We start from the raw sequence: 18,016 nt of genomic DNA on the forward strand, positions 1-18,016 counted from the left end.
TCAACCTGATGGTTTGTTGATCCGCGAGTCAGTCCGTGTTCAGAGACAAGGACAGGTCGGGTTTGAGAAGGTTTGAAGGTCATTTAGCTCCGGGCTCGGCTCGTTCTTTTTGAACCTCGGGGTAAATGAGCCAAACTGCTAAATGGCTATTATTGACTATGACTATTACTATGGAATTTGTATTGTCCTGTTTGTAATAAGACAAACAGTTATGTGATTAGAAATGCCACAGAAGCAGGAAAACTGCAGACGCACAGATACAAAACATCCCGTACTGTCTCAGCGGGAAACAACTGTATTAAAAAAAGGGCAAGAAGCTAAAAGAATTTGTAGCAAACACTTTAGACACCATAAATTATTACATATAAAAAGTGCACTTTCGACTTAATGTTTGCTAAAATAAGAGTTAGCCACTTAAAAACAGTATCTGTACGAATATCAGCAAACGCCATAAGAATTGTTTGTGTATATTGTTGCTCACTTTTATACTTTGTTCAACGACTGAAAGTCTTAAATTAACGATGTAATGTAATATTTTAGATTTACTTATCTAGTATTTCTTGTTGAATCAAAGCAGTTTAAATAACCAACCCATTACAAATTCTCCAATATGATTTGAGTAGAAATAATAGATGATATTGACATTTGCAGTCACAGGATGATGATGAGTCCGCTCAGTGGAACGAGGCCTCCCACAGTCTGTAGATGGGGCTGTCGGCCGCCGTTTCAGCCGTTCCGCATCGCGGTGCAGGCGACGTGGAGCTCCACATCACAGGCCGAGCGCTTCCGCATAGAGAGCCCTGAACGCGAGCGAGGCTGCGGAGAAGTTGGGGAAGCGGTGGAGTGAGCTGTAATTTGGCTCCGGAGCAGCTGCCGAAATTAAAGCCGCGTTTAATGAAAGGCAACAGTGCTTCGCCCCCTTCGTGTCTGTAATAAGGAAGCCCAAGCAGCAATAAAATAGGCCAGGAGAGAATAGTTTTGCCTGTGATGTCACACTCACTTCCGCAGGCCGCTCCACTCTTCATCATAGATGTCTTAGTATCATTACCACAATGATATTGCCATTATGTCCTTAATAAAACTCAGTCAGCGCTGTGTGTTATCTCCCATCTTTACATTTTTATTAGCCGTGCTTATGAGAGACGGGGGGAGAAAATGATGTGAGCATGTGCGACGGCTCAGGTAGGTGACAGATGTAATACAGACTTCATTTGTTACAGTGTGAGGCAAAGCAGCTCCGCTCAGTGTAATTATGCAGCGCAGACAAGCCAAGTTGGTGCTGAGATGGCCAGTTTAGAGATTGCTTGACATTATTCCACTGGCGTCTGCAAACAGAGCGCTCGGCAGCAGACGCCTGACGGCTCGGTGTCAAAATAAGAAGTGATGAAGTTCCCAGTTGTTCATAAAGTCAGATGATGCGGCGGTAAGAGGCTCTGAAGTTCGGAGAAGGACTTTGTTGCACGATGCAACTTTTCAAATTCAAAACACAAACAGTTAATGACACAAAATTACATATCGGCTGAATTCCCTCGATAGTTCAGACATTTCAATTTAGCAGCTCAACGTGGAAGGAATTAAAGACAGAAACATAATTAATGAGCTATTGAGCGGTTTTATTTCATTTGCATTGTGATTTCTATGACATATTTGTAATTGATTTTATGTTTTATTTTAATCAATATATTAAATAGTTAAATAAAAACCAAATATATCAGTTTCATATTTAAATTTATTACCTTGTAATAATTATTTAAATCATATTTCAAGCACAGTTCCAGTGTTGCAGAATTGAACTCTACATTTTATATGTTCAGGCTGTTTTTTGATGGGTCGAGCTTTACAGGCTTAACTCACTTGACCATCTCAGTTAATAGGCCAAAGAAAATGAAAAACCCCTGACAGATCAACTGATGATTAAATGGTTTCAGTAGCTATGAAGTTTAGATTCAGCTGGAACACAGTCTATAAATAAGTGTGTTGGTAAACGGTGGAGCAAAAAGTGGGCCAATTAAATGCATATTATGGTATCAAAACAAATTATACTTCACCTCAAAGAGTCTCTCTGTGTTTTACATTAGCTGATGCACCAACAGAAAACCCAGAAGGAGTTGATTCTAATGGGCCGACAGCTGCCGTCCTCCTCATAACTTTACGCCTCTGTGCTTTAGCGAAGTGTTCGACTACCTTTAATCTGAGAAGGTGAATGAGGACAAGAAAACAAAAGGTGCGATGGATGAAGGGGAAGCGTCTCCAGCCTCTGCTCCAGCGGCGGCGGAGCGTGGAGCGTGGAGCGGGTGGGCCAGCAGGCCAGCAGGCCAGCAGCCAGCTAATGGGGACCAGCAGAGAGCAGGGGTCGGGGACAGTGCTGACAAAAGGAGCAGCGACAGATGCCATTATCTCAGCCCCATGCAGATACAATGGAGCCGGACGACACAGACCTTGACAGTGACAGACGTGTGTCCGCACTCGCGCGTGTGTGTGTGTGTGTGTGTGTGTGTGTGTGTGTGTGTGTGTGTGTGTGTGTGTGTGTGTGTGTGTGTGTGTGTGTGTGTAAACGCCTGCTCAGGCTGAAACATGGGCCGTGTGTGTGTGTGTGTGTGTGTGTGTCTGAGGTTAATGGAACACGATAGAGGAGAAGTGGATTATGGTGGTAACACTTGCCTGAGCTCCACGACGGGAACATGTGTGTTTGCAATTTGAGTGCAGCCTACATGACCACATCTTGTTACAGACAGACAGACAGACAGACAGATCAGTCACCCATCACCGGCTTAGAATTCTGGGCATCAGAAAAAGCAGATTTCACTGGGTGCTCCTTGTGGCGGCGGTGGCTCGAGAGGCAGCGCGCTCCACAAATCACACAATCCCTGGTTCGATTCCCGTCTTCCTGGCTCATGTGCCAGCGTGTCCTTGGGCAAGGTGCCGAAGCCCAAGTGTGTGAGCCTAAGCCGCACGGCGGCTCTGTGGATGCGTGAGAGCCGCGCAGCGTCGAAGCGCTTCAAATATTCAGCTTCTGCTTCGCCCAAGGATGTTCTGGTCATTTGGAGAACCAAAATGTGTCAGTGGGGGGTTCTGGGGGGGAGGAATGAGAGGAATATGGCAACGCGTTTAGCAGGATTGGCGAAGGCAGAGAGGGGCTGTTAAGCAGCAGTTTTAGGAGGGATAAGAAATGTGAGCTTTAGCCAGTGTAGTGCGGTGACATGGGACAGCGTTATTGACTGTGGCGGTGCATGCTGACAGTGGATTGTCAGCCCCTGCAGTCATTTGCTAGACTGAGCGAATGCAGGGATCAGAGTTTTTGGAGCTTAGAGAATGACAGGGAAGACGAAAGAAAGTGAGAAAGAGGGATGGCATGAAGCAAAAAAAAACAAAAAGAAAAAACGGGAGCATGCAAACACTGGCAGCCACGCACATGCAGGAATATACACACAGACGCACACACTGAGCTGTGGACGCCCCGCTGAGTGTCTGACACTGATGCTGCCAGACTAATCAGAGGACCCCTCTCTCTCTCCCTCTCTCTCTCCTTCTCACTTGCTCATTAGTGTTAGAGAAGAAACCAGACAGTTGTTAGTGACGTTGTAATGACGCTGGTTTAAAAGGCTCAAACAGGTCAACATCCACTTCTAAAGGCTCCTTGCTTCACATTTATTGTCTTATTCTAGTGGTCGTACATATTCTGACATGACTCCTCCAAATATTTATAGATAATGTCCTAGTGCTATTCGAATCATAATATGTTTACTTTTATATTGGCATTGCATGTGTAAATGCATTCACAGTATAAGTATTGTCATATATCTGTGATATATATGATTTTATTTTATCTTATCTCAACAAGTGGCGCTTTAGGATTGAGTTGAAGAGGTCGGCTTTTCTCATAGCTGTTCAATAAGGCCGAGATCTGGCATCAGTGAAGGTCATTTCCACAGTCATCACATTATTTAGTGACCCTTCACGCTGTATTGAAGCATTGGAATTCATTAGATTTGTGCCATAAATCTTCATACACAGTCTTTTGTTTCACTCACTAGTCTGAGTGCTGCTGTCAGAGGACGTCGGACTCCCCAGTCTTGCACCACTTTTGGGCGAACGATATTAAAGCTCTTCTCAGGAGGGCTCTTCTCAGTTCAGTGAGTAGCGGTGAGCTTTACTAAGTCATTCTACTGAAATGGCCCTTGACAATTCTTTTGGCACCTTAAACAGTTCCTGCCATTTTAGCAGAAACCCATTCATAACACTTGAGGACACAGTGTTTATTAGCCGGACCGGTCGGGTTCTGTGTTTTACAGCCTGGGCCCGGTCCCATAGACATAGCAGTTTTATTTTTCTTGATTTGTTGTTCCTGAAGGGCAAAGAACACTGAAGCAGCCGCTGTGGAAACAATAAACAGGCTCTTTAGTGGTTAAAGGCACCAGGAAGTAGACAGGTGTTGTAATAGCTGTCGAAAAGGCCTCAGAGATTTTTTTTGGCAGACGTGAACTTAAAGATGATGGAGTGGATGTGTGTGTAGAGACCTGGGGAGGCTGTAAAGCAACAGAACACAACGATCCTCAGGTCACTCACACGCAACAGCGCCGCACTGACGCTAAATCATAACATTAAAGCTGTGTGTGTGTGTTTATTTCAGTTTTGAATTATGTGTATTATCTAATATTTGTTTTTCATGAGTAGATATATAGATTGTGTCAATAATAGAAAAACAGCACAAAACGTTCTGTTTGATAGTCATGTGTTTTTGAGCTAGCCCATAAATGAAGGCTCACCAGTTCCCCTAAAAACTTTGGAAACTTGGGTCTCAGTTTCTCCCTCTCTTCTTCCTTCCCTCCTTCCTTCCTCCCTTCCTCTAACTCTTAATCGGGCAGACATGCTAATGACCCGGCTACCGACCTCAGCAGGTTCCTCATAATACAACTTATCAGCACTGAACAGGAGTGTGGGGCATTTTTTAACTATCTCTCCCTTTGGAAAGTGCGAGTGCACGCACGCACACACACGCACGCACGCACGCACGCACGCACGCACGCACACACACACACACACACACACACACACACACACACACACACACACACACACACACACACACACACACGCTCTCTGTTACTATTCAGCAGACTTGTAGGGTCCAGATTGAAAAAAGCATGTGTGTTAATGCATTCAGAGCAGAGGTGAGGCCCGTCTTTTCCTTTCTGTGAGCCAACAGTGGGCACATCGGCCCCAGAAGAGACGCGAGCGCATTACAGCGGCTGAGTAATGAGAACCATGGAGCTCCAAGTTATCGCCCCCCCCCCCCCCCCACACACACACGCAGGCGCGTGCAGCCTGGTCGCTGGTAGTGAGTGTGTGAAGCAGCTCCAGACTCCAGCAGAGTACGACCGGTGCTGCGCTCTCCCGATGGTGATTCCGTGTGAAGTGCAGCGCTGTTCGACACAGGCTCCAGCTGCTGTTGCCCTGTATTCAAATGGCACCACAAGATTCCAGCACGGCGTCTCTTGGTTCTTATTAGACTCAGCCTCTCACTCTTTTTGTCTCTTGACTCATCTACACCCATTACTTTACTTCCCTCCTCCCTTTACTTCTCTACGAGTCAAGTGGCTGTTGGGCATCAATTTGTGTCACATCATAGGAGGAATAAAACAAGATGCAGGCGGTGAGAACTATATAGGTACTTTTTAATTTATTTGCAGACTTCCTTCAAAGAGACATCAGAGCATTTTACTTCATCTATGTGAACTGCATTTTTCCAATCTTTTATTATTTCACATTCATGTGACTTCTACTTGATCGAATCAGAGAGGGATCAGTCAGACTGTGTGCGCATGTTCGCACATGTACAGTACAGAGCGTGTGTGTATTTCTAGGTGGGAATGTGTGTGCCAGCATGTGGGTGTTCTGTGACAGTAAACATTTTTAGAACGCGTACCAGAGAGGTGGGAAAGAGACGGAACATGCAGCCGTATGTGAGCGTGGAACGCGTAGGACGGACAGAAAGACAGAACAGAAAGATACCGACGCAGACTGGGGTTTTAGATTATAGGAGGAGAGGAACAGCTGGAGCCGATTGTAAGAGATTCATGAGATAATTCTTTGACGCTCGGGTTTGGGCGACGTTCCCCATCGGACGCTCTCACACGCTGTAAACACAGATACACAGAGAGTACACACTTTTTGCATGGACATGTCACATTTGTCTTTTTCATAAACACATAATGTCCAATGACTCAGCTACAGTGTAAATACAAACCTGTATTTATAAATAACAGGACTCAGTATTCAGAAGTTGGATGTACTGATTTCACACATTACACAAAGTTTTCTGCAACTCTAATTAAAAGCATTTATTATAACAATACTAATCAACAGCCACCAATAAACTGAAGCACACACTCAGATCCTTTGCTTTATTTTAAACCCAAAGATGTTTCGTTTATAGATACATTTCAAGTAAATCTGTGGGATAACGTTTTCATTTAACAAAAAAAAAAAAAAAAAAAAAAAAAAAAACAGACCAGCAGAATGTCGCGGGAGCCCAGTGTTTTAGTGGCGCCATCTTGGATGGACAACGGTCAAGTACAAACAAACTTGGCTCAGCGCCAGGTGCTCTCAAATCGGCATATTTATTAAAAACGTTTCGCTTTTTTTTAAAATAGTCGGGAAGGACGCGACTGCGACAGGCTTCGTCTACGTGTCACGAGCAAATACTCACCGCTGGCTAATTTGGTTAGTTAGTTTAGTAAGCAGTTAGCCAAAGTTAGGCAGCTTTGCTAACTAGCTTCTGAGCTACAGACCTGTGTGACCTTTACGTACCGGAACTTACAGCGGGACCAGAACAGAACCGCTCTCTGGAGATTTGGACCGGACTCAACTAGTTTGAGACATTTTGGTAAGTACCTACAAAGTGTACTCTGTAGTTGTGATTCTAATATGGGATGACGTTTTGTTTATCTATTTTTTTTATTTATCTTCCCTTTTTCACATGAGACCCTGTTGTATGGCCTTGTTTGCTTTAGCTGCGTTAGTTGTAGGTTTCTCATAATGATAATTGTGTTGGTAACAGCTTTCCCTCAACATGTTCTATGTGTATCTGCTTTATTGTTTGACCATGCTGATCATAAGTCTGCCCTGATGACTTATAAACACATTTAAATATTTTAGCTGTTTTATCTGGGCCGTGCTGTCAGTGGTAAATGTGGATGATCTCCTTTTGTGTGCAGATGTGATTCCTCACAACACAGCTTAGGGTAATTTTACATATTTATTGTGGCACATGTATAAACGTATTGTCTCTACTTTCTGCTTGTTGTCTGTGTCTCCTACAAAGAGGAGGTAATTGGACATTCACATTTCTCGGCCTCATCTAAGATAGTGAGATGTTGGTGGTTTCAACGATGCCCATAATGAGCTGTCTATATGATTTCATGAGGCTGAATGCAGCTTCTGCTGTCACTTGCATGTCTGATACATTCCAAAGGACACATGCTTTAATGAAGGCTATTGTGTGGCAAACTTGAAATGTGCATTATTTCCAAGGTGACAAATCAGACTGAGACCACACAGTCTCCTCCACTGAGGAATTTGGAGTCGCTGATATGTTCTAGTGGGACATGTTTCTAAACCTGCAGTTTCTCATCAAAGAACCTACGTGCACATCACAGTAACGGTGTATTTTAGTGCCCTATTCTTTTGCTGTCCTCCGTGCTTTTTCTGCCTTACTATCTGTTCTCATACTTTTGCGCATGTGGATATTGAGCTCATGCAACTGCACCTAAACTCACATTTCCATGAACATGTGCACGCACACACACAGCAGGAGTGGGACCTGCCGCTCCTGGGTGTTTTGCGGGTTGGATTCACTCCGATGCTTTTTCTGACTGCGCTATTGTTATTTAAATGTGTGAGGGCGATCAGCAGCGAGCATTAATGGCATCCTCAGCAGTGTGTATGCGGCACAAGACACACACGCCCACTCACACAAAAGCATAGACATCCATACATGCACGTGCAGACACACACACGGCTTGTAGATGCACCTTCAGGGCCATATGAATAACAAATACTTTTAACATCTGCAATACCACAGAGCATTTCCAACCATTTGGGCACATTAGTCAGCAGTCCTTTGACTTAGGCCCTCCACGCACCACTTGGTATATTCGCAGTGCTCTCCTCCGCCACGACACACGCTTAAGCTTGCAGTTTCTGGAGAAGTTTGTTTTCTAAGATTAAACTTTATGTCGCTGATGATCTGATCTTGTCCTGCTAAGTTTGATGTAGTGGGATGTAGTGCCTGAGTCATGTGCTGCGGCAATGTTTTGTTCTGTCAAGGCCATTCAGAGCCTAGTTGGAATACCTGTGGTGATGGTATTGTTTTAAATTGGTTAAGACCTCCCCCACCCTCTTCACACTGCCAGGCCAAATGGGATTAGACAGGCACCTCTGGCCATTAATGCTTGATCTTTACCTGATATCTTTCTCCTGAGAAAACCGCAGCTAAAATAGTTGGACATGTTGTCTTTTAACTTCATGTGAAGGGCATACTTTTTTATTGAGTTGCTTATAATACTTGCGCAGTAATTGTTTATTGCTGTATCTTGTTTAGATCAGGTATCATTAAGCCTTTTAGTATGCACTCCAAGGAGTTAATAAACTTGATATTACTTTAATATTATTTAAAGATTAGAGTATTTGTTCTTGAGGTTTGAGATCTAAAACTATACCTATTCTCTCCCTCGTAGATTGAATAACCTCAGAAATAAACGGTTCTGTAATGATAAGTAAACATATAACCTGATTAGAACTTAAGTCTGGTTGTTTTTGTGGTGTATGATTTGCAGTGGTTGTGTTGTATATTAGCTTGTGTGTTTAAATCTGAGCATTTTGTAGTGACAAGCACAGATGCGTTTCTCTCACTCTTCTCTGTGGGTGAGAGCGTGTGGAGAAATGCATCTGTGTAAGTCTGTGTGTTGCAGAGTGTTGTCAGAAGTGATCCCATTTTCATTACTCACTGACTCAAAGGAGGAGGTGAGGCCCTGGCGTGCAGCAGTGATAAATGCATTACCCCAATAAACCCTGTCTTCACTGAGGTGCTGAATGCTGACACACACACACACACAAATGGAGAGAAAGGATGTTGGTGAGAGAGCGATGGATAGATAAAAGGAGTAAAGAGACAATCAAATGGGAAGGGAAAGACAGTGACAGGTAAGACGAGATGAGAAAAAGGAGATGGTAGGAGAGAAAGGAAAAAACAGATGGGAAGACAAGGATATGTGAAAGGAGAAGTGACAGGTGCCAAGGAAAGAGGAGCGACAGGAAGGAGAGGAGAAAGAAAAGGGTCAGGAAGTGGATGCAGAGATACAGAAGGTTAGGGGTAGAGGGGTGCAAATGGCTGCATACAGAGCCAGAGTAAAGGGCATGGAGGGCCTAATGGGGGCGTGTGTGTGTGTGTGTGTGTGTGTGTGTGTGTGTGTGTGTGTGTGTGTGTGTGTGTGTGTGTGTGTGTGTGTGTGTGTGTGTGTGTGTGTGTGTGTGTGTGTGTGTGTGTGTGTGTGTGTGTGTGTGTGTGTGTGTGTGTGTGAGAGAGAGAGAGGGATAGATAATGGCGATTTGAGGATGCAAAGTAGACTTATAACTCTGTACTGACTGTACACATGTAACTTAAAAAAACATGCCTGTGTTGCGCCTTTTCATTCTTGAATTTAAATGAATGCTTTATGCTATAGATTGTGACTTTAACTAGTATTGTGAAATGTTGTGTTTGCGTGTATGTACAGAGCAAAGGACTACAAAGATGTGGGCTCATGTTTTTAAGGCATTTTTTATTAATGTGTCTGTGTGTGCGATTTACCTCCTAATCACAAACTCCCTGCTCTTCCAATTACGCTCTCTCTCTCTCTCCCGCTTGTCTGTGCCTCCCAGCCCACCACCTCTGGTAATGAGGTGAAGGGAGCTGATCAGAACCCTTAGCGGTGTGGACCCGCCCCATCCTAAGTTGCAACTACATGCGGGTCAGGCTTCCCTCATTAGCTCCCATCACAGTGACATCACAGGTTAAGGCGCTGGTCTGCAAATTGAAAACACCAAGTTCATGGAATCAAATCAGAACCTCAGCGGAGACCTGCTGAGTCTGGGCTTAAAAAAACAGTAAAAAATGAGAAGGTTTTTTTTGTCTTTTTGGGATTCTTGAGGAATTAAAGGAGTCGTCTGATGTGGTGTATTGGGGAGGATCAGATGGGGAAAACGAGAGCCTGAGAGAGGTGGAGGGCAGAATACAATTAAGAGGGAGCAGAGAGTCAAGGGGACTGACCTGGTGATGGGAGAGGAGAGGGGGCAGTTCTGAGTGCACGTGCACCACATAATGAAAGCTTGAACTTTCTGTGGTCGGGGTGGCATACCAAATCATCTCACCCCGGGAGTGTTGGGAGAGAGAGTAGACCGTGGTGGAAAGGGCGGTAGAGAGAAGAAATGGAAACAACCTGACCCTAACCAAAAGGCAAAGGCGAAGGAGAGACAGAGACTTTAACGAGGGACATGGGAGGTGGAGAGGGACTGAACATGGGAGGGACGGAGAGATGGAGACCGACTCGTGGATGAGTGAAGAGGAGGAGTATGGAGGAGCTAGGCAGGGTGAGAGAGAGAGTGAGAGGCCCCCACTACTGGGCTGCCACGGGGGCCTGAGTGACAGAAATTAATAATTAGTGACAATGATTGACAGCGCTCCCTCCATCTGCGGCTCTCTGCCGCCTCACAACGCCTGCCTCCGCTAGCGACCGTGGGCACAATGAGATCCAGGGGGATTGTGGGAGACGCACTTGATTGACAACTGCCTCCTGGAGAGACGAGGGGGGTTGGAACGGTGGGCAGACGCAGAGGAAAGAAAGGAGAGAGCGAAAGAGGCGAGGGGTGGTGTTGCAGGGGGAGGGATGGAGGGGAGAGGTGGGTGAAAGGGGCCAAAGGGGGACGGAGGAAAGCGGGAGGTTGGGGGCTTAGGAAGATTGAGGATGGAATTGCTGCTATCAACTCCTCTCTGTCCTCTCTTCCATTACTATCCCCACTATTTCCATCACACCCAGCTTTTCTTATCTTGCCATCCCACTTCCGCTAACGCCTCAGACCACTCCACACCACTGTATAGCACCATTATGCAAAAGTGACGAATTTACCACAGAAGGAAGAAGAGTGATAAATAAAGAGGGGGGGGGGTGAGAAATGGGTTGAGGGCTCTGGTTTCTGCAGTGAGCGGAATAGCCTGTAAATAGCCATCAGCAGGGAATTTTTCATACTCTCCACCCCTGTCCCATCTCAGCATTCCTCTGCCCTTGCTCCTTTTTTCATTTGCACCAGCGAGTCAGACCTACGTGTGTGAGGCACCCTGTGTTTGCTATTTATCTCATCTTTCTCTGAACTTGTAAATGCAGTGATGGGGTAAAGCCATGTTTGACATAAAGTCACATGAATGTCATATTTCCCTTTGCCTTATTCTGTCAGATTTTTATCCTAGCTTCCTCCTCCTTTCTTGCATACATGTCGTCTACTTTTTCCAGATGTTTTATTGTTTCTGATCCTCTCTTCCACCCCTTCTTCCCTGGTGCAGCCCACTCTTCATCGTTTTGCCTTCCATTCCAGGCCCGGTTTCAGCCTGCTATGACACTGCCTGGGCTAATGTGCTCCAATACAGCTTAATCGCCGTGCCGGTCTCCAAGGCTTACAGCTACACACTGTAACAAAGTACACTATTTACCTCAGGGCCACACAGAGAATAGGCTTGTACAGAGCCCAGCAAAATCCAGTGGGGAATCAGTTTCACATCACAACACATTATTGATTTTTTTTTCTCCCCCCCAAAAACAGACATGTTTTTCATTGTTGCTTGATCCTGGCTTCCTCTTTCTCTGTCCTTTTACAGAGGTGGGGGTTGCAGGATTAAGGTCATGCCCCAGAGGTAAACACTCTAATGTGTCTTATTTCTTCTCCAAAACTATCAATTTTACTAGTAATAGCTGTTATTGATGGCTTTTGTGTTCCGTTTGCTTTCATTCTTTGTATACCATGTCTTTTTTTCAATAGGCAATGGACACCTGAGTGTATGAAATGTTCAAAATAGGAAACCATGATCAGCACAATTTGTATGAATGTTTGGATTGTTAATGTATTTATTTTCTACTTTATAACACAACCTGATTATTCACAATAATATAGAATTGTATAAGAAACATTACTACAATGAAAATATTCAGTAACTAAAGTTGTTGGCTGTTGAGAACACACATGCTACTGTTTTATGTAAAGGGATAGTTTTGTTGTAACATTAGGTGAATGCAGGTAAATGTCCTTGAAGATCCCCAAATTGTCTTCCTCGCTGTCCATGACCCAGCTGAGGCATGTAACTTTTCCGCAGCCCTTTACTCTGTTCACGCGCATACCCACACACAAACACACTCAACAGACGGCACAGAACACGTGGAGTTGACAGCTGGTAACTGCAGGGCCCAGCAGGTGCAGAGTGTGTGTGGTTGGCCCCAGAGGGCCCCTGACTCATGGCCTGAAAAGTAGGCAGAGGTGTGTGTGTAGGGGGACTGGCTGACTGACTAGCCAGTGACTACGTCACTTCAGCTTCACTGATTGATTGGAATAGGCCTGGACATGGACGATGTATCGCCTCTGGACACTACCTTTGACTACCTTCATTACATCAATATCCCTCTATTTACTTTTTCCTCTTCCTGGTTTTGTTATCTGTGTGTACTGTGGACTTTCACTGAACTTTGAAGAGTTGGCTTTATCATGATATTCAGCCTGTGATGTGTTTGGTCCAGGTACTTCATTATTCTTATTATTTAAAAGGAAAATAATCAGATTGTCTTACCTTAAACATACTATGTGTTTCTCATCCTATGTATCTGTATCTATATCTATGCAAGACCCTTGTTGTTGGTCAGTGTACTGTTTGATAGTGTGCTTGCCAGCCTGCCTGCCTCTGGCTATGGTGCCATCTTGAAAGGTGCCGCGGCACATACACCTGGCCCGCCGGCTGCCTCTTTGGTCTCGCTCACCTTTTGTCAGCACCATGTTAATGAAGGCCCTGTCAGTGTCCACCGCTTGCACACTAGGGTGCCTTTTAATGAGTTTGCTATTTGATCACTATAGACACCCACATGAACGATGCTCTTTTTTTTTTTTTTTTAATCCCTCGTGGACGATTCTCCTTCGCTCTTCTATGTGTATGTGTGGCTAAAGGGGAGGGAGATGAGAAGGAGGGGGCTGGTCAGCTGATTGGGACTAGTTTATAATAAAAAGGGGGAGGGTGGTTGTCTTTAAAAAAAATGGAAAGAAAAGAAAATTATTATTTTTATTCCCCCCTCCCTCCCTACCCAAGTGAGTCATGGCTCTCCCTTTTCAGAGGTAGATGAAAGCAGCTGGGCTCAGGGCTTCCAACAAAAAGTGCCAAGCGATCACAAACAAACCTTCAGATGAATCACATCAAAGGCGCTGCCCCAATTGTTAGCCCTCTCGTATCTGCGGAAAATTGGCTCATTAAGGGCAAAAAATGACATTGTTTACATTAGCCGGGGCCCTGATTAGTGCCAGCCATGTTTGTTGTGTTGTTCTGCTGTCCGCTTACCAACAGACCACTTCAGCCGCTCTGCACAATCGCTCCTTTGAAGGCTTTTTTCCTCTGCAGAAAAAGGAGATAGAAAGAGTGAGGACAACAACAACAACAAAAAGAGAGGGTGAAAATGAAGGAGAAAATACAGCAGTACACAAACGCATACAATTGGTGTTCCAAACCCACAGAAATGGACATGATGGCTGGTCTTTCACTCTCTGCTTCTCCTCTGCTCATCGGCTTCTCTCTCTTTAGGACTAATTAGGTTGCTTGTGGAAATGCAGGGAATAGGAGAGGACAGTTGGACCAATCATGAGTCTGTTTGCGCTGTAATTGCGCTGATAAAGAGGGTCGTGTTGTTGCTGGCAAAGAATAGAAAAGAAAGAGCTTGACAATGAAAGGCCTGGGGCTCTTCTTTGCACTGACTGCCTCGTCTCTGTGAAAAGAACACCTTTTGTGGAACAAGGCTTTTGTAAACTGAGATGATTTCTAATCTGTGGAAAGTGCCATGTGTTTTAGAAAGGCGTGTGTGTATGTTCGATATCACAGATGTAAGAGTCCTCTTACCTTCTTATCGCCCACTTGAACTCCCCTTTTCACATTTTTCAGATTCGCGGATAATTTAGTACTAGAAACAGCAATAAGGGTTGGTTTTTACTTAGTTTCTAAGGGAAGATCATATCAAAGTAGAAGTCATGTTTCTCGTAATGGATTGGATGCATATTCCTCTATAAATGTGCACATTTTATGGCCTCATCTATATTTTTACATGTTATTATCTTAAACAAGTCTAAAAGATATTTTTATACTCATTCAAGACTTTTTGAAAGACTTCTCCCTTCACATTACTTCATACCGTACCTGTTTAAATTCAGTTGGGGACATTTAATCTGTCCCAGACAAAACGATAGGTGGGGGGGAAACCTGGGGAGTAAAACTTCAAGTTATGGGTGAGCAGGTCAACCTGCATTGCTAACGACAGCCGCCGACCCTGAGCTCGCCCTGCCTTACCCTTCACCTCCCGCTGCTCCCCAGGCCGCCTCACCTTTGCCCTAGGAGAGAAATAGAGTGTGAGATAGAAGAGGGGGTAAGAGAAGAATGGAGAAGACATCCCTCATAATGATGACCACTGAGATCTAGCCACTGTCCCCCACTGGCCCCTGGACACACAGCCCCTCGGCCCCCGGGTCAGCTTGCCACATTATACTTCATCTCGCCTCCTGAACCTTCTGACTCTACATTTACATACCCACTACTTTTTTTTGGGGTCTGCCATATTTTTTCCATTTTTTTTATACTACACCTCATTTCCTTTCCGCTTTCCTATAACTCCACCCTTTCTCCTTTTTGTCTTTTGCATTTCATCTGTACAGTACAGCTACGTCTGCAAAAGTGTGTGTATGTGCAATAATTACCATTTAGAATACTAGCAGATCTCTGAGGGAGGGAGCCCAAGTTTGCCAACACTGAGACATTGTGGGAGCTGTTTGGTTTGTGTTTAGGTGCCCTTGGTGTACTGTGCTAAGGAATCAGAATTTCCTTGACTTTTGACCGCTTTTATCCCCAGGGGGGAGCAGGGAGAGCTAGAAGGGCACAGGCTGACTTCCATTTGCCGTTTAAGGACCCATATGGAAAATATAAATGAGTAGCAGCAGGAAAGACTGAAACCATTGGCATTCTGCGCATCTGCAATTTGAATTCATGAGTCTGTGTTGTGTCCCTGCCCACTTCTCGATTGGAATATTTAAGAATGTTTCTCATAAGCAAAGATAGATAGAGATGTCGACAAATCCACTTTTGTTCATTATTTTTCCGGCCAAAATTTTATAAAGACAGTTTTGTATTTTACCTGATGATGAAAAAAATGACCAAATTTGGACAGTAAGCTGGAGTTGATCTACCTCTTTGTTATTATAGCAATTTGTCGTACCATGAGAATGCATCATGTACATCATGACATTTGGCCAGTACTCTCCTCAAGCAGAAGTGTAATGCCAAATAATTCTTGTTGAATTAATGTGAAAACATGCTGACTAAGAGTTATTCATTGTTATTTAATAGTCTCTTTAGAGGTAAAGTACAATCCTGTATATAACAGAAAAATATAAAGTGCAGGTAAATCTTTAGTGCAATGTATTGTAAAATAGATGAAAAAGGCATTTTTTTAAATTTTAAACTGAAAATGGTTAATGATTTGGGTTCATGTTAAATTAATGAGACTCATGAAAATTCCAAAATAGTTGTCTATTGATTATGTTTTCTCAAATACATCATTCCATAAGGAACTATGAATCGGTCTCACTTGGTAGATAGATTCTACTGCCAGTGATATTGCTTGCTATAATAACCACCAAGTACTCAATAAATATGAAACAGTACCTTGTAAGACATGCAGAATCTTTTAAGTCATGAATCAGTATTACGTTGACAACATAATAGACCCCCCACCTTACAGTACATCACATCTCCCACTGCTTTCAGGGTCCAGAGTTGAATAGCACAAGCCACAGACCGAGGGGAGTAAAGCTTATTAGATGAGTGGGTGGGGTGTACCTCGCTGTGTACAGCCTGCATGTTTGTATGCTGAAGCAGAGGAGTGCCTTTGGTTCTACATTAGGTTGTGTCATGCTCATGGGACACGGGACCAACTGTGACCTTGTGAATAATAACTGCCACCAGAGGTCACAGCCAGTAACAAAGGGGGATAGACAGAGAAGGAGGGAGAGACACTGATACTTCACCTCTCCCTCATTCTCTCCATTTCATACTGAGTGCCCTCTCTCATGTCACCACTATCAGTTTAAATGGAGCATTATGCAAAATGAAGATGATTTTGGCTTCAGGGGGTGTGGTGGGGAGAATTGCGGGTTAATGTAGGGGAGAAAAGAAGAGAGAGGGGGAATTTGCTGGGTTGCAAGAGAGGGTTAGTGTCATAGTAGGTGGTTGTGGGGTATGGTGGGAGGTGTTGAGGGAGAAAAGGCAGTATAAGAGGGTTAATAAAAGTGACAAGAGAGTGTTTCATTCTATCTAAGCCACCCTCCTAGACAGGTAACTCACTTAGAAGATTCGCTGAGTGAGGGAGTCAGGCTATTGGGGGAGATCGTCACTTCAGTGTCTGTCTCAATATAAGCTGGAGGCGACACAGGACCCCAGGGTCCGGCCTTCCTATAAAAGCCCACCTGAGAGCCAGAACAATAACGGCCACTCAGCCAGATGCAATATACCACAAAGAGAATTTCCTGAAAAACTTGATTTAAGCTGGAAAGGAATTGAAAGTTATTTGCAAATAGTGATTTCCTAAAATAATATATCCCACTTTGACTTAGGAAAACCATTCATATAAGATTGACTTTTATCTACCAGCTAAACGGATTTGGTTTCACCTGACTCAAAAGAAAAAGTTATTGGAAAACACACTTTACCAAGTCTCTTGTCTTTTCATGTGGGCTGCTGAGGGCTATCGCAGCACTAGATATATCCTCAGAGGGTTTTCCATTTCCTTTGCTTACATGGTTTTGAAGCGGAATCAACTTTCCAAGATGCTGCCAAATCTCAGAATTCCTATAAGATTATTGCACTTGCCATAAGTCAAAGATGTGATTATTTTACTACCATTATGGTTCTAATATACATTTTTATTTATTTGTTCAGCAATTTAGAATTCCACACAGATGAAATTCATTTAATGTCATTTGTTATTGACAATTTGTCTTCTTTAGAGTGTCGGGGAAAAAATGTGTACCCCAAGTCTTTGTTGAAGTGAATTCAAATCATTTTTCTTTCCAACCATTTTGTGCTGTTCACCAACTACAATCTAACATGGATGTATCTAAGCAGAGTACCTAAAAGATTAATTAGACAGATTGCATGTCTGGCCTGACTTATATTCTAAACAGTTTATCCGTGGGTGCAGCTATGATAGCAAGGCCTCAAGTAAATAAGACTTTAATATATATATTCAACAATATTAGGCCTTCTTATTTTTAACACAACTTGTACTGTATACATAGATTCACCTACAAGAGTTGTTTTTCACTCATTCCTGCTGTTTCTAAGGCATTGTTAACTTAAAACTATCACAGCAGGATGGAAATAGTGTTTTGTCTAACATTAGTTGAACTTTTGGCCAATGAACTGACTCAGTTTGTGTAGGAGGTGTGAGAGATCCCCCTGGGGTGTGTTAAATAGTTTCTGTGTATTGCTGTTACAGAGGTTAACAATTATTTTTTTCCCTTGAAATGAGGGGCGCTGACCCTAATATGAGGCCACTTAACATCCATAATAAGATGATAATTGGCCGGTGATGATGGTCCTGCCCCTCCCCACCCTTCGAACTGGCAGTTAATTGTAACAGATTACCTCTATATTAGTTACATTTATCATTTCTGAAATAAAGCACATAGAGAT

The 18,016-nt window shown here is 43.7% G+C and overlaps 1 protein-coding gene across 22 annotated transcripts in view; it reads left to right on the top strand.

The window, feature by feature from the left end:
- Positions 1 to 5,704: 5,704 nt before the first annotated feature.
- pou3f1 (POU class 3 homeobox 1) overlaps positions 5,705 to 18,016 on the top strand; it is a 194,581-nt gene continuing 182,269 nt past the window's right edge. For 6 of the 22 annotated variants that reach the window (XM_055502917.1, XM_055502910.1, XM_055502912.1 and 3 more), the window contains exon 1: positions 6,528 to 6,886. The gene's annotated coding sequence lies outside the window, so the exon portion shown is untranslated. Of the gene's footprint in view, positions 6,887 to 11,908; positions 11,945 to 18,016 lie in introns of all 22 variants that reach the window. The other 16 variants (XR_008692731.1, XR_008692730.1, XM_055502916.1 and 13 more) reach the window with 15 other exon arrangements.

The sequence above is a fragment of the Betta splendens genome, chromosome 16 (genome assembly GCF_900634795.4).
Source record: "Betta splendens chromosome 16, fBetSpl5.4, whole genome shotgun sequence".
NCBI classification, from domain to species: domain Eukaryota; kingdom Metazoa; phylum Chordata; class Actinopteri; order Anabantiformes; family Osphronemidae; genus Betta; species Betta splendens.